Source organism: Chiroxiphia lanceolata, chromosome 13 (genome assembly GCF_009829145.1).
Source record: "Chiroxiphia lanceolata isolate bChiLan1 chromosome 13, bChiLan1.pri, whole genome shotgun sequence".
NCBI lineage: Eukaryota > Metazoa > Chordata > Aves > Passeriformes > Pipridae > Chiroxiphia > Chiroxiphia lanceolata.
Genome location: NC_045649.1, coordinates 9,283,695 through 9,306,439, shown reverse-complemented (window position 1 = coordinate 9,306,439; position 22,745 = coordinate 9,283,695). Strand labels below are relative to the sequence as shown.

At 50.2% G+C, this 22,745-nt stretch overlaps 1 protein-coding gene across 1 annotated transcript in view; it reads right to left on the bottom strand.

Annotated features, from left to right (window-relative positions):
• ZFHX3 (zinc finger homeobox 3) overlaps positions 1 to 22,745 on the bottom strand; it is a 110,865-nt gene that overhangs the window by 35,677 nt on the left and 52,443 nt on the right.

Genomic DNA, 22,745 nt, shown 5'->3' with positions numbered 1-22,745 from the left:
GTTCTGAGAGGAATGCCACGGAACTCCAGCCTGGATGCAAAACTGGTGGGTAAGTCCCACCTGACAAAGGGCTGTAGGAAAACAATATAACCCTACATGTACCTTGGATTAGTGACACTTATTTCCCAGACAGATCCATTCCAGAGCATGGCCGGAGCATCTCTGCTGCTTTCACTGACAAACAGAATCTGCTGGCTATGGCTAGATCAGCTGACAGAGTCATCAGAGTCATGAAATGCTTGGGTCGAGAGGGACCTTAAAGATCATCTTGTTCCAACCCCCTGCCATGGGCAGGGACACCTTCCACTAGACCAGGTTGCTCCAAGCCCCACCCAACCTGGCCTTGGACACTCACTGGAATGGGGCACCCACAACCAAGAACCCCTTCCCTGGGACAGCACTGCCTTCTCCCTGTCCCTGGGAACAAGACTGTCCATCTTTTTTGCAGACTGGGGTACATTTTAAGGCAATGGAATCCAACAGGGACTTGCCCCCTTGAATTTCAGCAGGACTAGAACGGTTGCTGTTATTTTCACACATGAAATATAAAAAAAAGGCAAATTCCTTGAGCATGTTTGTAGTGGAGCGTGATGTGATTGTGTTGTCATTTATGGGAAATAATCGCAAGCCCATCTCTCCCTTTCCCCCCATTTTCCAGTCCAAATAACCATGAAAAATTACACTTCAATGTCAGGAGGACAACAAAGGAGGGGCTTTCTCCTGCGGCTTGACGGCTTTTCTGCCTCCCCTTCCTTGGACAAAAACTACCTTCAATTCTGTTTCATTTTAAACGTGATCTAACAAATGCATCTTGACAAGTTCCTTTCTCTTTTTCTTTTAAACAGTATTTTGCACAGTTTAACCTAGCTCCAAACTGGCATCAGCTGGAAAGGAGGCACATGCGAAAACACAAACACAGATCAAACAGCAAAACAAAAGAGCCCATCTCCAGCTCCAGGTCTGCAGGGAGAGGACAGAGCGGCCTCCACGTGGAGACCCGTGGGACAAGGGTCGAGAGACAAAGGGGACTTGGGGGAGGAAGAGGATGGACGAGTCAGGTCGCAGAGGTTACAAGGTAGGAGCACAGCAAAGGTGACCAGGGGATGAGAAGTGTGGTGCCCAGTCCCAGTTTGTGAGGGAAAGGACCAGTGCCAGCCTTGTCCCTCTGATAAAATACACAGCGGAACTGCTTGAGCAGAGAACCATGGGTTTTACAGAATCGTGGAATTATTTGGGTTGGAAATGCTCTCTCTAAGACCACAACTGTTCTGCCAGCACTGCCAAGGCCACCACTAACTCATGTCCTCAGGTGCCACATCTACAAGGCTCTTAAATTCCACCAGGGATGGGGACTCCACCACTGCCCTGGGCAGCCTGTACCAGGGTTTGACGACCGTTTTCAGGAAGGAATTTTCCCAATATCCAATCTAAACCTCTTCTGGCACAACTTGAGGCCGTTTCTCCTTGTCCTGTCACTTGTTCCTTGGGAGAAGAGCACTGCAGGCCCTCAGTGGGCTGTGCCAGCAGAGCAAGGTGCTCCAGGTAAGAGGTGCTTTGTGCTCACTGGGAATAGGCTCATTCCAGAAAAACTTTGGAGATCCACAAATAAAACCAGTGCCGAGGCTAAGCTGAAGTTAAAAGCCAACTTTAACAACTCTGCAACAAGGTACATCTTGAGAACACTGTAACTATAACAAAAATGAGCCATAATTAATTCATGCTTAGCCTTAAGGGCTGGATATGCACAAGAGAGCTCTGAACAACCTTAACCCACCATCATCACAAACCACACTTAAATCAAGCACTAAAATGTTCTCTTTCTGCTTAGTTTTTTTTTAAATATACAACTCCTATGACTCCTACTCTGTTCTCCCTCTCCATGGTATCGCTCCAAGGAAAAGTTAATTAATGTCTTGCTGACCCTCTTTCTCCCCCTACCCAACCATTTCCCAACCTCAGCATGTTTGGAGTTCTTTTAAGCTCAGCTAAAAACTTGGGAAAGCCATAATTGCAGTGCCCTGGTTTAGGGACAATTAAAATATCCCCACAGCTTGTGGTACCACAAGGTCCTGACACAGACGTGGGGCAGTGGAGGGGAGTGGTGGGGCTGACCTGGGGCTGACCAGTCCACAGCTGGGCACAGGGTCCATGGCAAATAATCTCTTCTTGTCCCCAGTGAGGAAAGTTTTTTGTTACAAAGAACATTGAAAAAAGACCAACAGTTCTAAGCAAATGTCCTTAAAGATGACTTGTACACGGGGTGAGTCCCAGTGGGCCTGATGCATGTGGTCTGGTCTGTTTGTTCTTGACTAGATCCCAGTGCTGTGTCGCCAGGCTCTTCCTGGAGCTTATTTCTAGGAAGTAACAATATCCATGGACATGGGAAATCATAAATAGCCATAAACAATATGTGTAATAAAAAATAAAAGAAGACAATCCTGGGATGTGCTGCTGCCTCAATGCAGAATAGGTTGAGGAAACCACTATATGTGGCATTCAGTGCTCTGGTCTAGTTGACAAGGTGGTGATTGGTCAAAGGTAGGATTCGAGGATCTTAGAGGTCTTTTCCAACAGAAATGATTCTGTGATTCTGTGACTCTGAGGAAGGCGAGAGGGAGCCAGCAGGGATGCTCGGACCACCAGCATCGGGGAACAAGGCGGGGGGTCACTGTGGTGGTAACCACAGTCATGTCTGCAGAGAGGTTTTCAGCTTTTAAGGGGACTTCAGAGTGAGGAGTTGCACGTCCCCAGGAGCCCTGAGAAGGACAGGGCAAATACACCCATCAGTCTGGATAGAGACAAGGCAGACTGCAGTCAGCAGAGGGGTTTGTGACATTTCAGTATCAGAAGGGCGATACCTGCTCAGGTTCACCAGGCAGAAAAACCAGCCTCACAGAACCACAATTAAAAGTTAAAAAAGTTCCCTGTGTGAATGGCCGTGGTGTCACTTTGCTGCTGAAGGACAGAGGCCATGGCAGTGATGTAGTCCCTTGAACATAGAGCCCCACTTCCAACCCTGTCAAGTTGACAGCCCGTGAGCCATGTCCCCATGCCGTCACCCCTCCATTGGCCCCTCTGCCAGCGCCCCCCCGAGCTCTCTGATACCAAAGACCACTTGGGTTGGTGCAGCAGAGGGAGCAGGTAACACAGGTGAGCTCTCACACGCACAGCAAACACCTGCTGAGGAGAACAGGGAGAGGAGACACCCCATGGCTCTGCAGCCCTGGAGCTGTCCTTGAGGACATGATCGAGGGGGCCTCACATCATCCCCCACAGCAGGGATGGCCATGGCCTAGGCTGGGCTGTCCCTCCCCAGGTTTGGGTTAGTGGCACTGGCAGAATGTCAGTAATTGCTTTTCCCCTTGTACTAACGAGCTTTCAGCAGCAGTGACTTCAGCTTCCTGGAGCCAACAGCCCCTTTTTCTCCACCTCTCTTGGCTTTGGGTAATTGAAAGCGACTGCAATCTCAGTGCTGGCTCTCCAGCACTCAGCTGCACCGGGAGGTCAGGGAATGTCAAGTGAAGCTTTTCCACTCACTTCCCCACTGCTGCATGCACTGATGGAGGCAGCTCCTCGGCCCCGAGGAACAGGTGAAATTAGGGGGCAGTGAGCAACAACCCAAGGACAGCCCCACTGCAGTGGGGAAGGGGTTGCCCATCATGGCCCTCTGCCACAAGAAGCTGCATGGCCCTGCTGACCCTGGACTTCCTTTTTTAATTTTTCATTTAAAACAGCAGATAGGTTTCTTTTCAAGGAAACTATACCTTCATCCTTATTTTTTTTGCGGCATCACAAAACCCTTTCCCCTATGATGCCCATGTCCCCTGTCACACATCAGGAAAGGATCTTTCACTTGCCATCAAATCTCAAGTAACAGTGAAGGGAGCTGAATGGCTTCTCCATCTCCCAAATGAAACACAGAGGATCAAGGAAAAGGGAAGAGCACAGAGAAGCTCCCAAGGAGATGCTGAGGGCACTCATGGCTCTCAAGCTGCCAGCCTGTGGCCAAGCCTGGAGGTAGCATCGAGTGGGCCATGCCAATGGACAGGGTAGACAGAGACTTCTGGCCGCTCTGGGATCCTGCTCAGTGTCTGCAGCCCCTGAGCCTGGCTCCTTCTTGCTAACAAGGGCACACTGGGCGCTCCAGGGACTGGATGTGCTCCTGGAACCTGGAGCAAGGCGCATGCACAGGTGGTGGCTCCAGCAGAGGCCTGTGATAAGAATTTATTTCTCTCAATTACGGATGCTTGTCCCCAGCCTCAGTTCATCAGCGCAGCATGGCCAAGTCAATGAAAGCCCTGTAACGCACTAATCAGATGCACAGAGACTTCCCGGAGCTGTTGGCTGCTCCTAAAACAAGCAACAACTCTGGGATGTGGGTTTCCAGCCCTGCCCTCCCTCTGCTCAGAACTGCCCCTGGTCGGTGGCTGGGTCAGAGGCAGATTCTCTGCAGGGTCTGAGGCATCGCCTTACACCACACGCTGCACACGTGTGTGGAGTGGACAGCAACACAGTGCCTGTCCAAAGGCTTTATCTCCCTGCCCGTGGGAGTCCCTACATGCCAGAAGCTTCCAAGGGTGTGTTAGAGATTTTCAGATTAAGTTTCTAGGGTTTTATTGGAGTTTGATCTATTTATTCCCTTCAGCTCAAGACTATTCTGAAATAACTTGTGAATGTCCTGAGCAGACAGAGAAGGATCTAAATACTGCCCTCACAGAGCAAATGTAAGACAAAAATGTCAGGGAAAAATCACTGCTGGGATCCTTTCTGGTGCCCTCAGAAAAACAACACCCCTGCTTTTGGAAACCTCCATTTGAAATGAGCTAATCAGGCTGCACGTGGGAGGAGGGAAGGGAGGGAGAGATGGTGGGATGGGGGGACAGAGGGACAACATCGGGCACTGCCGTGAGGTCCCCTGGCCTGTGTGCTCAGGACATGGTGACATCGCCTACTCCGTGGGTACTTATGGGCTGTGGCTGTTTGGTTTAAAATAAGCAAACAGCCCTTCCCCTTCCTTCCCCTTCCAAAGGGAGCCACAGGAAAAGGCTGTGAACTCCATGTTGCCACTCCGGTCTGGCACAAACCATCTCTGTCCTGACACTGCTGGGGTCCTGCTCCTCCACTGCCAGCACGGGGCCTTCACCGAACTTCCCTGGCACAAACCTCTGGGGCGTGTGGCGCGGGGACGCTCTCCCTGCTTGACAGCACTATTGATCCAACACACACTTGGTGCCTTCAAAGTTGTTTATGATCAATATGCAAATTGCCCATGGTATTGATCTGGTATTAATTTTCAATTAGGGAATCCACAAGGGGTCTCTCAGGGTCAATATCCAAGGTAACTCCACAGTGGAGCCATGGGACTGATGCTGCCCAGGGCCTGGGGCTGCTCCCACACCTCCTGCCTCAATCCCTGTGGACAGTCTGGATGCCACAGTGGTGCTGGCACTTGGGGAAAGCCCCTGGCAAGTGGATTTAGGCAGCAGCCTTCAACCTACACACTGTGTTACCTGTGCTAACACTATTACTGGTACTGACGGTGCTGGAAAGCCCAGTGCAGGGGTGTGCACAGCAGCATCTGTGGCCTGGTGGGGGGTTGGGGTGCAGGGAGCTCAGGGTAGGGGTAGCGCCAGCAGCTTCCCAGTGACAGAGCGGGGACCCAAACGCTGCCTTCCACCATGGAACACAAGCTATGGGAATCTGCGCACCTCAAAAACAGGTCAGAAGCGGGAAAGGTCCTCGTGTGCTACACAAAGATTCCAAAAAGTAAAAGAAATCATTGAAACTGCCTTGAAAATCTAGAGGAAAGTGTCCTTTTCCAGCAACGTGACCCATCCCACCAGCCACCCTCCCAGCTCCCTTGCTTCAAGAGGCCTAGAGAGACATGGTTCTTGCTTCGAGCCCCACGGCTGCACTGGAGAGGTGACATCCCCTCCACACTGGGGAGGTGACATCACCTCTGCACCGCCGCCTGTGCCCACCCACGGCTCCGCCACTCGCTGTGCTAACCAGCACATTAGCTACCCAGGCTAATTGGTTTATGGATAACATTAATTACCATGTTGCTCATTAATGGATGAAATCTTTATTGGTTCCATTGATCAGCGGGACTTGTTAGCCGGCCTCCTAACCAATGGCGGATGTAACAAGCTCTCTTATTGGCATATCAATTAATGCAATCAATTTCTGGCCAGCGGCTGCCATTCGCTTCCCTGCTTGTTAGACTGGGGGAGACAGAGTCATGTCAAGTAAGCATTTATTTAAAGGGTTTCTAATTCTTCTTGAGCTGACTTCCCAGCAGGCTTTCTGCCACACAAGGGTTTTCTGCCTTCAGAGACCTTCCCCTTTCCTCTGCTACAGAATCAGATCTATGATGGTCCCTCCAAACTGAATAATTTCTGTGAAATTATTTATTGAGTCTGGCAAGTAGGATCAGCCACAGTCAGAGGTGTGGGATTGAGAAGTCAGACTGTGTGACTATCTCAATTTAACACACTGGGGAGATGGGCAGGAGCACAAACACACTCCCCAGGAATGGGTAGGGGCTCACAAGCCACGCCACAAAGCCTCTCCACACACAGGTTAATGCTAATTCCAGGGTCAGTTCCCCAAAGTTTTGTCAGGGAATAACAAGCCCTGGATACTTCTGCCCTACCCCACCTTCAAGAGCGAACTCAGATCATGTCACATAGGGCTGCATCCCCATCCCAGGCGGTGCTTGCAGCCATTTCTTCAGCCTCAGCCTGGAAAAGGAGAGCAGGATCACACTGCTCATGGGCAGAATTAGCTGAGAACGGAGAAATGCCATGGGCTTTCATGAGCCCAGTAGGCCTGGCAGACCAGTCCTGCTTTCCTGAGGAGGGTGGCACAGGGGATGACCCAACAAAACAGGTCATGTTATGATGAAGACTGAGAGATTTTCTGAGCCATTTCTCCCGTGAGCAAGAAGAAGGGACTTGCAGATAATTGGACAGGAGGCCAGTGACGTCCACAAGGAGTAAGAGCCTCTATTCTGACTCAGAGACTTTGCTCAGTTTTCTTTTGGTCTGTTGGCCAGAACACGCTCACAAAGAGCTCAAATCCCATTCGACCTGGGCTGAGTTTCCTCTGCCAGGGAGAGGCCCTCTGTGCCTACTGCAATCCTTCCCAGCCTGATCCACGCTCCGGATCTTCACCCAGGTGATTGTGTAGGAAGGATCTTCCCCACCAAACACAATAATAAAACAAACCTTATCAGAGCTGAACTATAAATCTGTGAAGACTACGATAATTTCTAGCCATGGGAATAACACCACAAAAGTACTTCTTAAACTAATTACTCAGATTCTGAAGTGCTGCCCTAATGAGCCTTCCTTCTGCCCAGAACTTGCTAAGAGAAAAAAAATCTACCTTCAGTGCAGTAATTACTGCTTTCCCCTTCAAACTTCTAACTGGAGATCAATGCTGCATTTTAAGACTCATTGATTTACAATTAGCCTGGCTTTCCTGCTAAAGTGTTTTTAAAGCAGAGTTTACTTTTATTTTATTTTGAAATCTCAAAGATCTGGTTCTTGGATTTTACATCCTCATGAGAGGTGTGCTGGGAGCTCACAGGGAGGAGTTGGAATGAGAAAAGAAATGGGGCTTTGTTAGGCTGAGACTAGAAATAAAAGAAACAAAGCTACAGGAAAGGAAGAAAAAGTGGAAAAAAGGAAATGTAAATGCAAAGAGAAATAAAAATGAATTACAGGCTAAGGAAGGAGAGCCACTGCTGGGTGGCTTGGAGATCTCCCTGCTCTGCTGTTCATCATTATCCTTGGGAAAACCCCACAGTGGCTTTGTGCATCTCTGCAAAACAAAGCATTGGTTAAAAATAGTGTGTGCAGCAGGGATGGCCCAGGCAGCCCTGGCCGCTGTGCAACCTGTCCCATGAGGGAGCATGAAGAAGTGAAGCCATTAAGAATTCCATGCTGATCCGCCTGCTCTCTCCTGCCTCCTCCCATCACAACATCGTCTGCTTGGTATCCCCTGCCATGGACTCCTGGCACTGGAGCAGCTAAACACTAGGACCCACAAAGGCTGGGGGTCTCCATCCCTGGAGGTGCTTCAGACCTCAGAAGAGATGGCCCTGTTAGGCCTGACTAAGCAGGACCTGCACTTGGTGGCTTCCAGAGGCCCTGCCAACCTCCGCTGCTCCGGGAGGCTCCGACCATTCCAGAGTGTTGCAGCACTCCTCAGTTCTGACTCATTTTTGTGTCATTTCTGCAGGAAATGAGCTACACTGGACAAGCCACTTCAGTGCTCCTCAACTCTCCTTTGCCTCCTACTTCTTCCATCAAAACCAACATCAGGAAGGTCTTCTAGGATTAGCACGAGCAATGACCTGACTGGAGCCAGCTGGAGGAACTAGGAGGCGAAGGGTTTCCAGTTTTGGGGCCACCATAGTGGTCCTGCCTTGCCCTTCGCTGTCGTAAATTCTGTTCCTTACTACTGTGAGGTCCCAGGAGCCAGTGGCAGATGATGATCCTGGAATGATGAAAGCAAAGCAAGAAAACAGGGAAGCATTGTGCTGCATTTTACAGAAAGCTGCTTAGCCCCATTTCAAAGACTAATATGAAAAAAGTGCAATTAAATCCTCGAAAAACTGACAGATCAGCAAAACAAAACCACCCGGAGGAGAGCACGATTGAGCCTCATTAAGGAAGAGTTCAGTCTGTTTTTAAAACCTTTCTTAACACTTAGCTGGTACTGCTCAGCAGCCGCCGCTCCCAATGCGCCCGGCGCAATTAGTGTCAGAACGGAAAGGAAAAAAATCAGCCTAGGAAACAGGAATTAAACCACCAGATCCAGGCGAAAGAAGAAGATTTGGCTGTAGTGAAACCACCTGAATTTGGACAATAACCCCTCCTCAGGGTCTGCAGTAGCACTCGGCCCTGCTCCCTGCACACACACACACACAACACACACACACGTGCCAGTTACAGAGCACAGCGTTAAGGCAAATCTGGGCTGTACAATTCCTGTCCTCATCCCCTCCCAGTCCCCAAACACTCTGCATGGCAGTCACATCCCTCCTCGAGGGCAGGTTAATGACAGATGGACAGTAAATTACACTGACCTCGACAGCAATTACAGCCATCGCCTTGGACAATAAGGAAATGGAGACACTGGGACAAATCCTGTGTTGTCCTGGAAGGACCCTTGGGCAGGAGGAGTGTGCTGGTGCTGATTGTCCCCACACCAAATCGCCAGCCCCAAACAGGACCCGATACAGCCAAGATCTATTATTTTGCAGTGGGGGTGGGGATGAAACGCATGGGAGATAGAAAAGATGGCAGAGAGATGAAGCCATTTTATTAAATCAGGCAAATTCTAATTTATTCTGGGGAGATGGAGGAGAGAAAATGGATTCACTCTCAGCATGCACACTCCATATCGTCTGATCCAATCCCCACCGCCTTGCCAGAGGGGGAGGGGGCCTTGGCCGGCTGCAATGCTCCCACAATCAGAGAAAAAGATTAAAAAAATAGGATGATTCTTCTTTTGGATTGTGCAGCGGCCATGGGGAAAACGGCTCTTCCTGGGAATGTGAGGTGCCAAGCCCTGCTGTCAGCTGTGCTGGGATTTGGAGGTTTGCCCCTTGGGGATGTGAAACAGGCACCACAAGGTCCAGGGATCACTGCAGCACGTGCACCACACGGGCAAACGTAGGCAGAGACACTCGTGGGAGGAACATCCTGCGGGGGTCCTGCAGGATGCCATTTTTCCTGTTCACCCCGGGACACACTCTCACAGCTGGCAGGGTTATCACCATCATCCTTCTTCACTGGGTAAGTGATACTGGAATAAAAATGTCATGTGGGCAGTTCAAAGGAGGTTGGTGGGACCTCAGGTATGCCCAGGCTCACATGCTAGCGCAGAGTGCCACCTTAACAACCACCATGGAGCACCACTGTAACACCACTGGTACCTGTGAGTATGGGCACTTTTCAGCCAGCACAGCACTTCCACAGCCCCCAGCAGAACCTGGGAGCTGAGCTTCTCCACAGCTCCAGCCAGCACGTTGGGAGCTGAGGAGCCCACCAGGCACAACCAGGCTGGAAGCCACAGGCCAGGGCTTTCAGTGGGACAACTCAGGTTATCTGAAATGATGTGGAGGACCCAGGGGACTGCACAGTTCTGGAACAGGGACCAAATGAAAACACAAAGGTTTGGTTAAACAGTACTGACAAAAAGCAACAGAGCTCCTGCTCCAGGGGACAGCGATCTCTCGGACTCATGGGCCAGCCACCACACAAAAAGAACCCGCAGCCCCATCTCTGCCCACACGGGGGGCTTGGGTGCTTTGGGATGGGCAACACTGGTGCACTTGGAGAGAGGAAAGTGAGATTATGCTGCACAAAACTCCACGGCTACCAGGATATCTACCACTTCAGAATTAACCAGAAGGAAATGAGAACAACATGTAATTAATTACCAGTGGCCAAATAAGTCCAGAAAAGCAAACAAGACCTTGGGTGAACAAGAAGAATGCCAAACCTGGCCAGGGCAGAACGCCTCGGGCCTCATTGTCCTGTGCAGAAATCATTCTAGTTATGCTTGCAATGATTAAATCAACATTTTACACAAGATCCTTCCGAAAACAGCCCCCTGCAGGAACTCCCCTTCTCTGAAACCATCAACACTTGTCCCAGCTCAGACTGGAGCCTTGGGGGAGCAGCTTTGCAGGAGGGAAAAGGCTGAGAGCCCAGGGAGAGGGGCCAAGCTGCAGCACCTGGAGCACAAATTTCTAACAGCAGAAATTCCTGTTTTGCATCCAACTCCAGCGTGGGCAGTGAAGCTGATTTTATGACTTATTTATTTATTTCGTCTTTGATGAACAGAAGGTTAATATAAGAACAACTCCTTGGCAAACCTTTAAGGGTAATTCAAGCGACACTGATGTGAATCAATGTTCCCTTTGTGAACGCATTACTTGGCAGAAACTGGCTTTTTGTAACCCCCTTAAACCTAGCTGGCAAAACAAAAAGAGAAAAAAAAAACGTCCTTCAAACAAAAGGATGAGGTGAAAATAAAGAGAGAGTCGACTGCACTTTATTCTCTTTCATAGAAGCAAATGGATTTGGTGCTTTTTATACATTAATCAATCAATATCACTGACTGTACATCAGCGGCGCAGCCAAGTTATGAATGACCTTTCTGGCAAAGAGGACACTTTTAATGCTCATAAGACTGCTTATAGCTTAGCAACTTTCCGAATTTATGCCTGCATGATTACCCCTCGGAGGCAGGCGCCCGTGAGCACTGCGCTAGATATGACAAGGTTAGTCCTTGCCAATTTGTGCAGAAGGAAGGGGCTCTGCCCGCACTGCGTGGCTCTGGCTGGCGGGGGACAGACTCACCCAGCAATGGGCGGTCACCTCGCCTGACATGGTGCTTCAGAGTGGGAGGAGACCAGTGGGGCCATGGGCCAGCAGGCAAAAGCCATCCTGTGCAAAGCTCTCAGCCAAAAGCAGTAGAAACAGCTCTCCTGAGGGCCGAAAGCCCAGAGGGAGTGACAAGCACACGTCGCGTGCCGGGGCTGGAGGCCAGGCTGTGAAGAATATCCCCCATTCATTGTGTCACTGGCCATAGTGAGCTGGAATTGCTGCTCAGGGCAGAGCCAGGGCAGGCACTGCCTCACACCACAACAGGCTGGGAAACTGCTTCCAGCTCCTCTGCTCCTTTTTACATTGTTCAAAAGAAAACAAAAGAGATCCAGTGCTCAGACCACAGCAGGGTCACTGCTCCCCTGCAAGCTGTGCCTCAGCTCTAGCAGGAGCACGGTGGCTGCTGGGGCACTGCCACACACAAGGCTTCATATTACAGCTCTGACCTTTCCCAATGCACATCCCCAGTCAGCTCTGTAAGAACTCTGCTGAGATGCAAGTTTGGCCCCACTGGCCCCAGTACCACACTCTTCCTCCCCACTACAGCTCCTGAGCACGCAGTGTTGTCATCCCAGCCATGGTAAGGAACAGCACAAACAATCCCCCTGCTTGTTTCAGACCATCCTTCCTTTCTGAAAAGCTCTTCCGCTTGATTTTAATCTTCCCATACGTTTCATGAGTCCTCACCTCCAAAACTTGCGCCATTTGGAGCAGGACGCAATCCGATGGGAGCTCAACGTGCCCTTTATTTTGCATTAATTACCTTCTGGGCTAGAATCAGGTCTTCCCTGCTCCAGTTCTCGATCCTTCCCCTCTAGTGGTACCCAGTTTTGGAGGGCTTGCTGCCTTTCCAGCATTTTCCCACTTCGGCCATTTTAGGATAATCTTGGTCATTGTGAAGAAACCTCTTTTCGTTCCTTCCCTCTCACCAGTGCTGCTCCCCCACGTGAGATGGTCCCAATCCAGCATCGTTCCTGGCCCTGCAGCCGTGTGGCTGGTGCTGCCACCCAGAGCTCTGAGCTGGCTGATTGGGATCACTTCCACCAGGGCACCCCCCTTCAAGGGGGAAAGCAAGGGGTCCCTCCTGCTCCCCAGGCACATGGCTGGAGGGAGAGAATGGCATGGTGGGGAGTAAAGGCTCAGTGGCCCTGGGGATTCTCCCCATGTCACTGCCTTCTCTGGACAACACCCAAGGGCCTGGAACAGGGACTGACTGGTGAAGAGGTAAGAGAGGGTCACGACCTATCTCTCACCCCCCCAAATCTCATCAGAGCCCCAGCGGACAGCAAGATGTGGGCTCAGGGAATGTGGCTCAGCCGGGAAGGTCTGTGCTGCACACTGTCCACATGCCTGCGCTCTGCATCCGGGCTGCGGCCTCTGACCCTGCCAGACCAACACAAAACAAACCCCTAGAGACCCTCCACGCCACACACACACAGAAGGAGAACAGGAAGAGCCAAGTGAGTAGGTGACATGGAAAGGAGAGGTGGCTGCACAAGTGAAGTGGAACGGCCGAGCAGTGAGCGTGTCCAGCCCGCGGCCAGCAAAGGCCAAATTAATGCCATTGTTTGGCCACAAAGGAGGCAGCAAAGTAGCAGTGGAGGCTGGGGAACAATCCCAAACACCCAGCCCTAATTCACCCTTCATCACCATGAAAGGGGAATGGAAAAGGCCAGAAAGCTTCAGCTTAATTGGTAACCAAATGTGAGAGCCGTTCCCAGAGAAGGGGCAGCAGTGTCTGCCCTGTGAACACAAAGATCAGAGAGGAACGAGAGGCAGCTGCACATCGTGCTCTGGCTGTGGCCCTCCGTCCCTGCGAGTCTGGGGAGCGATGGCAGGGGCCATGCAGAGCCCCAGACACACCATTCCAGAGAAATGTTGAGATTTAAGGGCTTGGGACCCCAGGCAGGAGCAGGGAGGGCACTAAGCAGGGATGCCTGGGGTGTTGCTTCCAAGAGGCCAGAACATCCCTGCAGACCAATGGAAACCTACACGTGACATGCTGATAGGGGAGAAACCACATGTCGGGATGTGGGGAACAGAACAAAAAAAACCAAGCCACTGCTATTTATTTGAGTGGCCGCAGGTGAATAAAAAGGCCGAAAAGGGGTAGGAGGAGGTGCCCACACACAGGAGAGGGCTCAGGTTCCTTGGGCTGAAGGTGGCCTTGGCAGGAGCCTCCAAGTGAAGGTTGGTTCAGTGGAGCTGGACTAACACTGCTCCTCTCACCCACCACTCTGGGGAGCACTGACAAGGAACACAGAAAAAACCACAAACTGGAAGCAAATACAGATAATAATTTCTCATACAGCTCCCAATTAACCTTTGGAACTTGTGGCCTCAATAAATCATTGAGGTCAAAACAAAATATATGGTGAGGGCGATGCGCAACTTAGAGAAGCAAACTGAGTATTTGGAAGAAATAGAAACCCTCTTGCTTAAGGGCATGAACTGAATTTTAGCAGGAATAAGGATGCGACCTTGATTTGAGGTAGGTTATTATTTGTTTATGGGTCCCCAGATTTCACTCTGAAGCAGCCAGAGCAGGACACTGGTGCTGGCAGACACATTATTAGCCAATCTCAGGGTTTTAGTGGAAAAATAAATGCATGTGGTAGCTCCTTCCCAGGCAGTTCTGAGGACGTTCAGGTCATCACCAGAAGATCAATAGGCCTCACAGAAGGGAAAGGAAGTAAGTGCATTTCAGAAGTACAGGCAAGCAGAGGACCAGGGGCAGGGACAGAGCAGAGTGCTCTGACGTGCATGCCACAGGTGGGAATGCTGGAGAGGTTCAGGCCAGGTGTCAGTGCCGGCCTATGCCAGCAGCTGTAAAGTTTTGTTTCACAAATCATACCCTTGATAATGTATGGAAGCTCATTTTGCCTATGGCTCTTACAGAAAAACAGAATCCATTTAAGAACCCAAGCTCTGTATCTCTCATCATTAAGTCCATAATCCTACAGATGAGCGGAGGAGGAGAGCACTTCCCATTCCCATAATGTCTCCTCCGAAGAAACACCTCAAAGCACTTTTTAATTTCGAGCAGTGCATTGGGTTTGCATGGCAAGGTTTGGGTAGCAGGAGGGCTCTTCTTCCAGTCCTGCCAGTTAAGGACCATCAGACATGTCCTCCTCCAGCAGAATGAACTACGACAGAACCACAGCAGGGAAAAGGCAGGAACAACCAGGAAAGGAGCTGGTGCTCTGCAGGGATATTCCCTGAAGGGGGGAAAGTGCAGGACAATTCTCTTCCAGTGCTGAGCGTGACCCTGTGGACAGATCTTTTGCACAGGGCAACAAAGCCTGTAACCCAAAATGGGCATGTTCAGTGGCAGCAGCCTTCAAATTCACCTTCCAAACAGGATGGTACGTCAGCATGTCACTACAGGTCTCACCCTACCCGATTGTTTACTTACAAACCAGTCCAACATCCTCACTGCCTCTGAACACAAAGCCTGTGTCCAGCTGAATATAACTGACCTTTCCTTTCTGCACTGTGCCCACTCAGGGTGTTACTGGACATGTCAGCAGGGAAGAAGGTACTGAGGTACCATCAATTCTCTGTGCTGGAGCTCCAGCCCCTCTCAGCTCTGGTCAAGAGCAGAACAGAAGAGACTCAGCTAACACACCAACAGCACGGCAGCAAGGCAACTCTCTAAACTCATTAACCTGGGAACACAGGAGGTATGTTCATTCCAGAGATATTTAATTTGAAGCCCAGTAGCACAGGAAGGGAGAAAACAGCAGCGCAGCAATGGCTACAAGAGTCAGAGCTTTGGAAAGGTGCTGGAGATGAGCAGCTGCCACACCGACTAGAGGAATGTCACAAATCAGGGCTGGCATGTGCGTCTAAGGTTTTGGAGGTTTCCTTTTTCTCCTTGCCATCGAAACATCAGGGCAGGGGGTTGGGCTGGACACAGCACCTGAGCAGAGACAAGGCTGGGACAGAAGCAGCACAGCTACGCTGACGGGACCTTCATCACGAGCTGAGTTTGCTGCTGCCAGAGTGAATCCGGTGTCACTCACGTGGACATCTAACCCTCTCCAGCACACTGTGAGACCAAGCTGCAGTACCTGCAATGTCTTCAAGGCTCTACTGATTCACCTCACACAGGAGAGCCTTTCAGTCTTGAATTTAATCTGCACCACTGCAACAACCACCTCCAAGTCCCTCAGGAGATGAGATCTCTAATCTAAACCTGGATGAGAAAGAGGGGAAAAGAAAAACAGGGAAGAGAAGCAGAAGGTGCAGCGGGCACTGTGCACTGGCAGCAGAGCTTCAGGGATGCAGTACTAAGGGATAGGAATGCCACTCTTCGGTCCCAAAGGAAACGGAGCCCAGGGAGATGCTGTGCTCTGACAGCTGGGTTTCAGCCTGGCTCTGGACTTTGTTTGGATGCAGAATAAAAAGCAGAGCAGAAGAGGGACTGGGAGCCTCGCAGTGTTGTACTGTAGCATCTGGTGATGTTTCCCCCCTTACTCCTCCTAAGTGGAAAGGGCTTTAAGACGCAGCCAAACAAGAAAAACATTCTGGAACAAGTCAGCCGTCAGAGCTTCCTCTCTTTCTGCTTAATGAAAGCCATGAGCTCCGTGGGACGAGTTGCGGCTGGAGCGGGATGGAGTTTATGAGATTCCTGCCACGTCGGGGTGACGCTGCCGCGTGCTGTTGGCCTGCCCTCCCCAGCCCGGCCGTCTGACCGCTTCCTTCCGCAGGCGCCTCCCGGTGCAGTTTCATTAAGCGGATGCTTGAGGGTTTGGGTAGGTTTCTGCTACCCCCCTTTCATAAGGGGCACAGGAAAAAAGTTGCAATAAACTTTAATAAAAACAAAATTAAAACGATTAAACCTTTCATATCCTTTCAAGATTATCTCTTTGCTGCTGGTTGGTCAAAGCAGAGCTAAGGCACGACTGCTCTTGACTTTAAACTCAAAACCAACCCCAAAAAATAAGTAACAAAGGAAATCTGCCTCTGCCAGATATTCAAGGGAACCAATTTTATCCCTGCTTTCTACAGAGCCAAACCTCAACAGCCCCATGGTGTCCCAAATGCACAAGGACAGAGAAATGCTGCTGGGAAGGGAATAGAGTTTTCCAAAATTTGGTAGGGGGAAAGGATGCAAACAGGGAACAGATAGAAATTATGTTACAGGGTAATACCAGGAAAGAGAAGTTCCCTAAAGATTTCTCAAAGCATCTGGCTCTCCTCACATCCTCAGGCCCTCTGAAGGAGTCAACTGCGTGGAGTCACCCTGACCCACAGCTGCCAGAAGCCCCTTTGCTGGATCTCAATGACCATTAAAGCAGTGTGAAACTAAAGCAGAACCAAAAGCTTCCCCACACCTAAACTGCCCAGCCTCGGGATGGCCTCCAGTGGAGAGATCCTGCCAGAAGTATCACAGAATATGTCGAGCTGGAATGGACCCAAAAGGATCATCAAGTCCAACTCCTGGCCCTGCACAGGACCATCCCCAAGAATCACACCACATGCCTGAGAGTATCATCCAAATGCTTCTTGAACTCTGTCAGGCTTGGTGCTGTGACCAATTCTCTGGGAGGCCTGTTTACCGCAGCTCCGTCAGGAACTTGCTGGAAAGGTAAAAGGTCCTGAAGCCATTCTATCCACAAAAAAATGAAAAAATTCCAAGGTTCAGCCAACAAAGGGGAAGGCAACAAGCTGTCCTTTAAATGAACACACACGACATAAGATCTTGGAAAACAAAGAGATAATTCTGCATGTGGGGTTACTTGGTGGAGTTGGCAGGGAGATCAGAACTGCTGTGAGTTCCATCAGCCCAACACACACACATCGCCCAGGGCTATTTGCCTCTGCTGCTATTCCACGTATGTTATTGCACCATGGGTGAATGTTTTCTCTAAACAGGACAATCCCTCATCTCACTCCCTGTGTCTGAGGAGATGACAGAGAGGGATTTCCTTCTCAGACAACTGAGCTGCTGCACACCCCCAGCTGCAGGACATGGCTCCCAGCAGAAGCGACAGGGCCCCAACACCTCCCGCGTACCTGTGGCGTGCCCAGCACTGCTCTGACCATGCACGTACTGGTGGTTTGGTTGGATTTACAAGCAGCACTTTGGAAACAAAGCCTGAGCAGGTTCCTGCCCTTGGGGGTTACAGATCATATATAGGGAAAAGGCAGTACTGGGTTTTGGAGAGGGAGAGGTAAAAAGCCCAAGAGATGCAGATGAAGCACTTGGTGTTTGCACACAGGAGCTCAGGCTGTCACCTGGTTTGGCAGATTATTTGGCAACGGCCACAAATTCCAGCCAGGTAACTGGGGCTTGGTCAGCAGAGACGGAGCTGCAGCACGGTTTTGGCTGACAGATGCTGTAGCGTGGACTCTGTGTGCTCTTCTCCTGCATGTACCATACAGGTGATCTGCTTTGGGAAGTTTTTAATTGCTGTGCAATTAAGTCCCATGGAAAAGTGGAGAGAGGCTACAAAAGCAAACTAATGATTCCTTTCTGAAACCCTCCATTACCTCCAGCAGATGTTGGAGAGCAAGAGGCGTCATTAGCAATGACCACACTGCCTTTAATGGAGACCAAGTGGAATATATCAGATCCCACTAAATTTGAGTTATTTCAAGCAAGGAGAAATATCATTTGGCACTACCAACCTTCATTTCAAAAGTCTTAAAGTTCTACTGGAAGTAGAGAGTCTGCTATCATGAAAAATCCACCCCAAAGTCACATCCCACATCCCTGTTGTAACAACTCCATGAATTACTCCAAGAAGAATTACTCCATGCTCGATGATCATGCAGGAAAAATGCCTCACATGGTTGCTCACTCTTTAAGATGGGAAAATAACAGGATGATTCCTTCATGGAAGGTTTTTGTGGAACATCCCCTTTCCCCTTCTCCACAGTCTGCTTCACTTTACAGATAGGCTGTTCACAATTCCCAATCCAGTGCATGGCCACTAAGGGAAGGGAGGAACTCGAGAGCCTGGACAGGAGAGTGGGGAACCACAGAGCACCGCACTGGTCTCAAGGAAGCAGGTGAGGGAGGCATTAGGGCACACTGAGGGACTGAGAGGTCACAAATGGAATGGACAGCCGTGGTTAGTATTGAGCCTCCCTTCTGCTAGAGAGAAACTTCGTGTCTGAGAGAAACCTCACACTGCAAACCACATCCTAGGTGCTCTCTGACCAAACCTGCTCCCCAGCACACGGGACCTGCTCCTGTTACCCTGGGGCAGCCACAAAACTGCTTGTGAGGGAGAGGAAGGTGAGAGAAATGTTTCACGTGACTCAGTGCACAGAGGTACCAGCACCAAACGAGCACCCTGCTGTCTGCAGGCACCACAGGCAGGGCCAGGCTGAGGTGTGATTCAGTCATTCTGAGGTGGGAACTACTATTTTTAAACCATGTGGGGTTTTCTCATCTGAACACTGCTCCAGCTATACCCTGGGTCTGTTTACATACTTGGTTTCATTAAAGATTCACATCCTGATTTTCAGTCTGCAGCTTGCAGCCCTTCAGAAGGTCAAACACTGAAACAGAAGGGAGATGTGGACAGACAGTGCACCTCTGCCTGGGGGACACATGGAGAGGGAAAGTGGTGGCCCTGGGGTATCCCCCCCCTCATCCCTGGGAACCAGCAGCTTTCCAGGGGCTCCCAGGGCAGAGCTTTGCAGAAAGGGTATTCCTCAAAATAACTGTAATCCACATGTTTGGAGCAGGGAGAGTGGCTGGTCCCTTGCTGTGGGCTGGCAGAGGGAGGGAGCAACATGGGTGCTCCAGCAAGGTCAGACAGGGGGGCAGAGGTGACCCTCCCAGCCCCCCTTCCTGCCTGGACAAAGGGGCTGTTCATGGTGTTCAGTGTCCAGCAAGGGCTGCCAGAGTGCCGGCCCCGCTCCTCACGCGAGGGCCCCAACAAGGACCCTGTGTTGGAAGGGGATGGCTGCCAAGGATTTGGCAGCGATGAGCAGGACTGCTGTGACCATGTGGCCACCACAGGAACTGTCCTCTGCAGTGAAACGGGCAGAGGGCAGCTCAGGCGAGGAGTGTGGACACCTGATAGACACCCATGGATATCTGTCCTACACAGAGGGAAGAGTGGGCAAAGCCTCTCTGCTCCTCCCACAGGAGGACACTGTGGAAAAGGAGAGTCAGAGATGGAAAACAGGAGGAGTCAGGAGAAACAGGTAAAGGAGGAAACCTATTGCGCAGAGGGACACAGGTTAAACAGTGGGGCTGTATCAGGAAAACAAGAGTGTGGGTGGCACATGGAGAATGATACGATGGGATGAGCAGGGGCACCACGTTCTAAACATGAAGCAGCTGTCCTGCTCCAACTGGCAACCCCCTGGCAGCTGCTGGAGCTATGGAGTGGGCTGAGGTGCTTGATGCCTTCTGGAAGGAAAGAAACACTTCCAAAGTCAGAATGAAAATTCGGTGCAGGTTGTTTCACTCTTGTTTCTGTCATTATCTAATGAGCTGTAAGTGCATCCATCCAACATCTCGAGAACATTTTGGTTTTTATTATGTGTTTGGGCTTTTTTCTTCTCTAAACCCCCATCATTAAAAATCAATTAGCTTATGGGTAATGTTACACAGATGTTGCTGCAGAAAGGGGCTGACATCTGCAATGGCAGCAGCCCAGATACCACAGCAATAGATGTCCAAAAATACCCAGAGAGGACAACACCCCCTCCCTGAAGCTGTGTGCTCCCTGATCAACAAACCAGCTGAACGTCCATCCACTTCCCCATCTCCTGCATAATGAGCACACTTCTCAGAGCAAGTAGAAAAGTTTAATTGTCTTTAATTATCCAGTTCAAGGAGGATTGGGTTTCCTGCCTGATGTCCATATAATTTCCCTGCCAACGACTTCATCATCCTTTTACTGGAAGTGGAGGTCAGCTCCTAAAGCTCTTCCCTAAAAGACACCCAAGTTTTGGGGAGGGCTGAGATGCTGGCAAAGACAGGGACAAAGGTTCCCGTGTCCCTAGAGTGGCTGCTCAGGCTGACTGTGCTTCTGCGGGGTGGGAGGGAGTGAGTTGCAACTAACGTGCAATCAAGAACCATCACAATTACAAATGTAAATGAACAGGCAATTGGCACTGACCTTTGCAGATTGTTAGAGGACTAATTAAGGTGTGATCAGAGCTCTCTTCCAACAGATTGAGATGCATCTACACAAGCAAATATCTATGCACCACCCCCAGACAGCAGTGCTTTCTCCTACATGCTTGCACACACCAGTGAGTAGGTACACACAGAGCAGATACACAGACAGAGCCAGCGTTCAACCTCGGCACCTGTGGGAGGGGAACAGGGCGACTCTACTGTCACACGAGGCCACAAAAAAGGACCAAAAAAGTCACTGTCCCTTTGGGCACTGGTAGAGATGTGTCACAGACCAGGGAAGTGTCACAGACCAGTGTCTGCTCAATGTGTCTGAGCCTGTTATCTGACACAACCAGAGACCCCTCATCAAAAGGCAGTGAGAAAAGTCCACCCAGCCCTTGGCAAACAACAATAAAAACCATGATGGGGACACAAGAGAGAGACCCCACTGCATTACAGAAGAAGAGGAGACACAGAATGCAGACTCACACCATCCCTATGCGTGGCCCTGCCACACAGCTGAGCGTCCCCACACTCGAGTTGATGCTCTGATACCGTAATGGGATCAGAATGAGGCGGAGATGGAAGCACCTGTTCTCCCACTTGGGGGTATGGCAGCTTCTCACACAAACCTGGCCCCCATCCCCACAGGGATGCCCGGCCCAGCACATCAGCGAGGTGCACCCACTCTGTCCGACTCAACAATGGGCTCAAAGAGTGCTTGAAATTAAATATCTCAGGACAAAGCAACCTGCAAAACCAACCCGAGGTTCCTCTGCTTTGCTTTCTGCAGCCTTATTCTTGCTTGTATTCTTAACCTTTGAAATAAAATATGATCAAGAAATTGTTCACTGTCAATTTTGTTGAAGAACCAGCAAGATTAAAGAAAATTAAAGTAAAATATTTATAAACCAAAATTTCCTTTCAGTGACTTGTCAAGACTTTTACTTTAAAAATATTACATTTTTTTAAATGGTCACCCAACCGTTTTCCCTCCCAGCCTGTCAGCTTCTGCCCTTCCAGTACCTGCCATGTCCTAATCCAGGCGGCCAGACAGGAAAGATAAGGTTTATGCAGTAAAAGACAAGGTAAACAGAAATTTCTAAAGTAAACAAGATTTTCAAGGTTGTTCTGTCTATCACAAAAGGGCACGGATGGTTTCCCCTCTCTGCTCATTTTGCATTTAAGCAGCTCACAACCCACAGCCCTGCCCAAGGTACCCTTTCGAAATCGGAATGTTTTCCTACAGCGGAGCATCGCAGCGCAGCGGAACGGCTGCCAGAGCTGCTGTTCCCCCCAGGGTGGTGTGGCAGTCACCGCGCGCTCTCGCTGTCACCGTGACCTTTGGGGAAGCATGTTCCATGCCCTCGACTCCACTGGGCCACCGAGGTCATGGATCGGGCACTTTTTTCCGTAAGATTCAATTTAACTCTTAATGAAACGTCTCCTGTTTCACTTTTGGGGTGTTTTGGGTGTATTTCAGAACCCCATTACTCACAGGCGTAGCAGCAATGTGACCCAGTTACAAATTCAAGGGACCCCCACATGTTTTCCCTCAGTTCCTGCTGCTGTCCCTTCTCAACTCTTTAAGCCAAGACCACCTCCCTCGTCTCCATGAGTGTTTACTGCACAATGCCAGTTCCTCAAAGTGCTTTTCTGTAGGATTTACCCATTTTCACAGCAGTCATGGAGCAAAGTCCTGCCTGAAGCCAAGAGGAGGGTTGTGAAGGCTTTTGCTGACACCCCTCAACTCCAGCACCTTCACAGCACACGAACCAGCTGACCCAGGCCATCTCTCCTCCTCCTCCTCCCTCCAAAGAGGGCTTCAGGAGACCTCGATTTTTCAGAACATTAAGAACTTCTTAGCCCTTTACATGACTAAACAAAGTACCATCCCTGTTCCATCCAGCCTAACCGCTCCCTTTAGGCACATCTGCTCTTGCTGCAATCGCTTTCCTATGATTTGTGTGAGCAAATGCTTCATCTAAGCCCTTCACTCTATCTACCTTGTCAAGAGGAGACATGGAAAACAGACATGGAACACTCACCCCTTCTGCCCACTCCTTCTAGCCAGCTCCTTCCTCCTCTCGATTCAGTGTGGCTTAAGTACCAGCAATCAGTGCCAAGTTGCTACAGCTAGTGCTGGCATGCAGGGCATCACTTGAGCCACTGCAAAACATCTACTACTGCACTGGTTTGTCAAGTTGTCCAGATGTGATGGTATCTTTAAATGCTCATACAAG